This window comes from Lygodium microphyllum, chromosome 23 (genome assembly GCF_053477565.2).
Source record: "Lygodium microphyllum isolate KBCC chromosome 23, Lygodium_microphyllum_v1.1.10, whole genome shotgun sequence".
NCBI classification, from domain to species: domain Eukaryota; kingdom Viridiplantae; phylum Streptophyta; class Polypodiopsida; order Schizaeales; family Lygodiaceae; genus Lygodium; species Lygodium microphyllum.
Genome location: NC_141157.1, coordinates 16942265 through 16948989, shown reverse-complemented (window position 1 = coordinate 16948989; position 6725 = coordinate 16942265).

Sequence of the window (6725 nt, the reverse complement as noted above, 5' to 3'; positions counted from 1 at the left end):
ACATTTATTCTCCAATCCTAGCAAGGATTCACATCATTCTCAGGGGGGGAGGGGGTAAGGTGGAAAAGAAAACATGTATGATACCTCAACCAGTGTTTAAAGGACAGATAGAAATCAATGTTAGGTGGAAAAGAAAACATGTCTCAAACCTCAACCAGTGTTTAAAGGAGGGATAGAAATCAATGTATGATTGAGGAAAATTGTGATAATTTTTTTGGCTTGTGTGGATTGCTTGATGAAAAAGTCTTTATTTTACATTTAAGCACTTTGCCTTTCCATAACTTACATTCATTATCTACTTATTGTCTTGCAAGAGTTATCTCAAGAAAACTAATGGTAAGCTGTTGTGGTATTGTGATAGGAACCTATGATGGCGAGCCAAGACAAATGCAAGCTTCCGTTCACAAAAGAAGAAAAGGTGAAGTACAACCTAATGGTTGAGATAAGGGCCTTCAATCAATTCAAGTTCAGGAACATCATGAGCTTGGATGACATGGTCATGGAAGAACCAACTGTGAAGCGGCTTGTCAACCAATGCAATCTAGGAAAGTAGGTGGAGAAGGTTGAACAAGCTATTGACTATAGCAAGTGCGTGGAGTTCCTACGGACTTTCGATGCTAATAGGAACCGCGTCATTGTAATAGTGAGATAAGGACAAGAACCCTGCCCAGAAATGGTGGAAAGAGCATTAGGCTTGGTCAACAAGGTCGACATGCAACTTAATAGGGATGTCAGCATGTTGGGAATGGACAAAGTTCTAGTCCACACCAATGACAATATCCGCCCAGCTAATATTCTTGATCCTAAAGTTAGGTTACAAGCAAAGACGATCCACACGCTATTCTCTAGTCAAAGGTACAACACCTTATTGAGCAGAATTGGAGTGCCCTTGCTAGAAAGCCTTGCAACCAAGTCCCTAGATGAAGTGAATTGGAATGGCTACATGTGAAAAATCATTGAAGCTTCAGCAAAGACATTAGTTAGAGGTACAAGACCAATAGAGGCAAGGAGTCTCCGGCTTCCACAATGGGGACGTCAATGAAGAGATCATCATCAAAAGCATAGATTATAGGGTTTGGTGGGGTGCTAATCGCTATAATCCAACAGGCTGTGGAAGAGGTGGAAGGTGAAGAGGAAGTGGGGGAGACACTTGAAACATCACCACCCCATGAGCAAGAGCAATCAAGTGAAAGGACAATGAGTGAGGGCAAAGAACCGGAGATACCATCTGGCCAAGGAGGGCCTAGAAGGCCAAAGAAAGAGACTCCTCAAAAGCAATGGCAAGAAACTAGGGAGAAAATGACCAAGGAAGAAAAGGCTGAGTTGTAGAAGAGTGCAACTGGAGTCTAGGAGGTCTGAAGAAGAAAGAAGGAGGAGAACAAAAGCAGAGGTAGAAGAGTTGCATAGGAAGGAAGAGGAAGATTCGGCTCAAGCCATTCATATGTTGATGGAACAGCCTTCCAGGGAGAGGGAGTTGGCCACTATGAGTCCATTAAGGTAAGAAGTCCCAAGCATCAGCGCCAAAGTACCAGAGATTGAACCAGCAGAGGCAAAGGAAAGGGCCTATTGTATCCAATCCTACCTGCTCTCATGCCCCAACTAGTAACCGCCACAACCACCCACGGCATCACTAGCACTGTGGATGCAAGCAACCTCATGGCCTGGCAATTGGTGCAACATCTAGTGAACAAAGTCCAAGAAATAGCCCCAGACTCTAGTCGAGGAGCTCCAACAACTCGAATGAAGAGACCGATAGCTGTAGATGTTGAATCAAGGCAAGACTCCAAGAAGTAGAAGATAGAGACATTGACAACGATTATACCTACAATAGTGCCACCGACTATGGGCTATGATGAATACATCAAAGATCTTCTTGCATAGCTAGACAGAGCAAAGTGGAGAAAAGGCAGAGAAGAAGAAAATTGTAGCTGAATTGGAGGCCAAAAGAGAAGCATTGTCAACCTTCTAGTTGGAAAGGACTTGCCAAGTAGTAGGACATCAAACGGAAATCTACAAGGTGAAGGAAGAGCTCAAAGCCAAGGAAAAGAAAGAAGACAATTGGCAAGGAAGGCTCGAATAAGAATGACAAGAACTAATAGGCTTGCAAAGGCAGTACAATATCATCCTCATGCAACATGAAGAAATGAGAGAGCAATTGAAGAGGATAGAAGAGGCAACAAACAAACTTGAAGTGGAGGATACAAAAAAAAGCTCAGAAAGAGGAAGAGCATCTAAGAGACATGAATTAATGGAGCATAGGTTGTAATGGAGCTAGAAGAGGAATAAAGGCTAGGAAGGAAAATTGAGCACTTGGAGAAGGAGAAAGAAGAAGCAATCCAGAGGTGGAAGGAACAGGAGCCAAGGATGGTGGTGTTAGCACAATGGCAAAATGAAAGTCTAGAGGAAATGAAGCAAAAAGCAGAGGAATGGATGGCCAAGAGCGAGGGAAGAGTGAAAGAATTGGCTAGTCGTCTAGCCCATGCTGAAGGCAACAGAGTGTTAGCAGAGAGCAGGGTAGTAGAGGCCCTAAAGACGAGCATGGAAGCCCAGCAACATAACTTTCTCAACACCATTTTAGATTCTGTGCAACCAGAAGAGGAGGAGGCCATTGAAACCTTAAAGAAGAAGCTGGAGATTACCTAGAGGGCCATAAGGCATGGTCTATGTATCTAGGTGCATGAAGCAAAAACCAGCCTAAGCCAACAAGAGCAAAGGGAGTGCCTACCGAGGGTAGGACTAACAATTCAAGAGAGGGAATTGCTAGGGTATACAGAGGAATAGGGACCACAAGAGCTAGTGAGAGAAGAACAACAACAAATACCACTTCCTAAAGTAGGGCAGGACTTTGAGGTGGGGCAACAAGACGAAGAACAAGTCCCCCAACCACCCTCTCCAAGATCAGAAACTCAACAGGAAGTGTCGCCCCCTCTAGAGGATATACTATAGATATAAAAGCAGAAGTCAAGAAAAAGAGGAAGAACATATTGGAACAAGCACAAACAAGGCTAAGGGCACGACCCCTAGCAATCCCAGAAGTTCCCATCCCACAAAAAGAATGCTTTGCTGTCAATTGGAACATGGAACTCGCAATGTGGGAATAGTGGGAAAATAGGTGCAAGCCCTTTGAATTTACTTTTTGATACCCACCCACATTGAACCAACTATATATCCCCTAAAGTGGTGGAGGAGGTGATAAGCATGGGTAGAAGGCTTGGAGATCGGTGGAGTGCAGAAAGAGAGAAGAATCCAACACTGTGGGGGATAAATGCACTGGACTATTGGGAAGACAAAGTTATGGAGGTGCCCAAGACCATGAAGGGGTACAAGTCACAGCCAAAGTGGAGGCAGAGAATTTGGGATGGGAACATAGATGCATGGATGCCATTCTGTAGCACCCTACCCTACGAGAGAAATGACCCAACATACATGTCGTATCCAAGAGAAGGGTAGGAGTGGACTTTAACTCTGACATCCATGGTCGTTACGATTTCCCTAAAATCTATAATGCATATGCTACTAAGCCAGAGGAAGCCCTTACATTCTCCAAAAATGACCTGGGGCCCTCCATCTCCCATTTCCTTAGTGAATTCTCTTCTTGCCCCCATCCTACTTTCATCACAACCTATAAATACCTTAAGCTACTTAGAGTTTTACTTAAGCAAGAGCCTACCTCCCATGAATACTACCCATGACCCTTGTTTTTTTATTTGAATGCCAGCATAGATAGTTGCATGATGGCCATGCTCATGATGAGAGCCACCCTCCTTCTATCCTTTTGCATGGTCCTACTAGAGGACATGAACGACATCTGATTTACTAGATGTACGCATCCATTTTTGTCAACAACCCCTCTAAATGTATGTATGAATCTAAAGGACTACATGTAGAGTAAGAACTTCCTTAGTAAGTCCCTTAAGCCCCCAACCTCTTCCTCGAACACGAGGACTCGTTCCTCGTGTACATTAAAAAAAACAAATAAAAAGAGAAAAAGAAAAGAAAAAGGAAACAAGAAAAATAAAAAGAAAAAGAAAATAGAAAAAAGGAAAAGATAGGAGCAAAGAAAGAAAAGAAAACCAAGTAGAAATCAGGATGACATACCTCACTTGATGAGTGCCACAATCATTGCACCTAGGGGTCCTCAAGTTAGGTGCATCCAGTGGCCTTAACCAGTCAACTCTATCCCTAACCCCCTAGCCCTTTTGCTCCCCACTTCATGCTTAGGGCACATCAAGGATAGGACACACCTAGGAAGGTCATAGTCGCGTATGGTTAGGCATGTCTCCCTAAGCTACACCTACCACACTTTCCCCAATGCATGAACTAGGTCCTCAAGTGTGGGACAACACTTCAGGCTTGATTGCAATTCAACCCAGCTCCCACTTCCACTGGCATAGATACAATTGCACATATAAGGTAGGCACATCCACCCAGTAGCACACTCTCTTTTCTTTTTCAGGTGAATCCAATAACTCCCGTCTAACCACAGACATTGGAGACCCCCATCACTCACACAATATACCCTTGGTCTCCACAATCTTAATCATTTCGACACGCTCCTCTCCCATATCCAATCCCCATAAGAATCCCATCATCGAGCCATCATCGACTCACATGACTACCCTTCAATCACCGAGCCCTCATCAACAAAGTCCTGCAAGTGCCATGGGACTGGCACTCAACTAGGAGGGAGGTAATGTTAACCCCAGTACAAGACAGAGAAAAAGGAAGCAAAAGAAAATTCAGGAAAATTTAAAAATATGAAGCAAAGCGAAAAAGGTGACCCGACAGAAGGATAAAAGGATAAAAGGCCAAAAGCGCAAGGGTAACCTTAAAAGTTGAGGCAAAGGCAAAGGCACATTTTAAAATGTAAACGAATGCCAATTTTTTGTAAACGAATGCCAAGCTCCCTCCTAAGCAAGTTGTAAAGAGTAAACGGGAATGGGTAAGGCATAATGTAAATATAAGGGAGTAGGAAAAGATGACCTTGGCAAGATGGCCTCGGTCATGCAAAAAAGGTATGGATGCCCAAAGGGATAAGGGCATAATAGAGAAGCTCATTCTTGGTGTGTGGTAAAAGTGGCTTTCTCCTCCTCCTCCTCCTCCTCCTCCTCCTCCTCCTTCTTCTTCCTTGCTTGTGCTTGTGCTTGAGAGAGGGAGTATGAGAGTGTGAGGGTGAGGGACCGTGGGGGAGAAGCTCTCCATTTTCTCCTCTCGTCTCTTGTCTCGCGCACAAGACTATGGAGCATGGAGCTTGAAGGTGGAGGATTGAGGTTGCTTGAGCTTCCATCTTGAATTGTGGAGCTACCGGTGTGCTTGAGAGAGGAGGGTACTCGATCGTCAGCTTGAGAGCACTCACGGCTATGTGAGAGGTAGCCATTAGCATTCAGCTTGAAAGCTTGAGCAATAGGCAGTCTGTGGGTCTTGGCGATTGAGTGAAAGCTCCCACAATAAACAATTTTCAACTAAGGAAATGAAAGAAATATTGGACTATGGTGAGAAATGAATTATTATTATAATTTCTCTTCTTTACAATGCAATAAGGAAATGTTCTTGCATGTGATGGGGGTATTACAAGAATAAGGAAAGTGAGATAATAAAGATACCTTGGTTGTGTGAGTGTAATATATTGGTCCCTGCTATTCTTGTGCGCTTTCTCAATTATACAATGCAAAATCTTACCAAGAAAATATGTGTTTTATGCATACACTCTGACTTTGAAAAGTCATAAATGCATGTATCAATCACATAGTCGTATAGTCAATGATCAATTTATAAAACCAAAATGTATTAAATTTAATCTTGGCCACATGAAGCCCTGAACAATTAACCCAAAAAAATTAAAAATTCCATGCACTTGTGAACTCGGCCTTGTGAGGGGAAAATTTTCGAAGGTTGAAAAAGACTTATAAAAGAATATTGGAAAGAAGAAAGGAAACAGAAGAAGGAAAGGGGGGGCATCAAACTCACATCCCCTCCTCTCCCCTCAGTTCACATGTTGCATACTCCCCCCTCCCATAGTTTTTTAAAATCTCCCCCATTTTTCAAATGAAGATATTCTACCACCTCCCTCCCTCCTCCTCCCCCCCCTGCACCCCCCCTTTTTTTTTCGACTCTTGGAATTCTCTATCCCCCCTTCCCCTTATTCCAAAAAAACAACAAAAGAGAAGAATGAAAATTAGCTTTCTTAAATATAAAAGAAGTAAGAGAGAGAGAGAGGATTAGACCTCTTTTGCTCTCCACCATTTGATACACCCCTCCTCCTACATTTTCAAATAGTATAACATCGAAGAATCCCCCTCCCTTTTTTGTATCAAATTCCTTGGAATGAAAAAATGAAATTTACCTTCTCATTGACAACTCACTTCCCCCTCCCCCCCCTTCCTTTATTTTCAATTTCCTTGGAACAAAAAAAAAGGAAAATTACATTCTCATTGACAACTCACTTGCCTCCTCCCACTCCCCTTCAAAAATCTAGATAAGGATACATGGAGACCTTGGGAGAATAAGAAGAGGTAATTCAAAAATCAAACTCTTTATGGAGATGATAAATACTGAACATAGAACATATCTTCTCCCCTCTTCCCCCATTGAGTGATACCTCAAGTCATGTGACAGGAAAGAATCTCTCCCCCTCTTCCCTCAAATCTATAAATAGAAGACCAAAAATAAAAGGAGGAGGAAGTGAAGTGAGGGCACAGCCATATTGAGAGAGTAAAGGTTGAGAA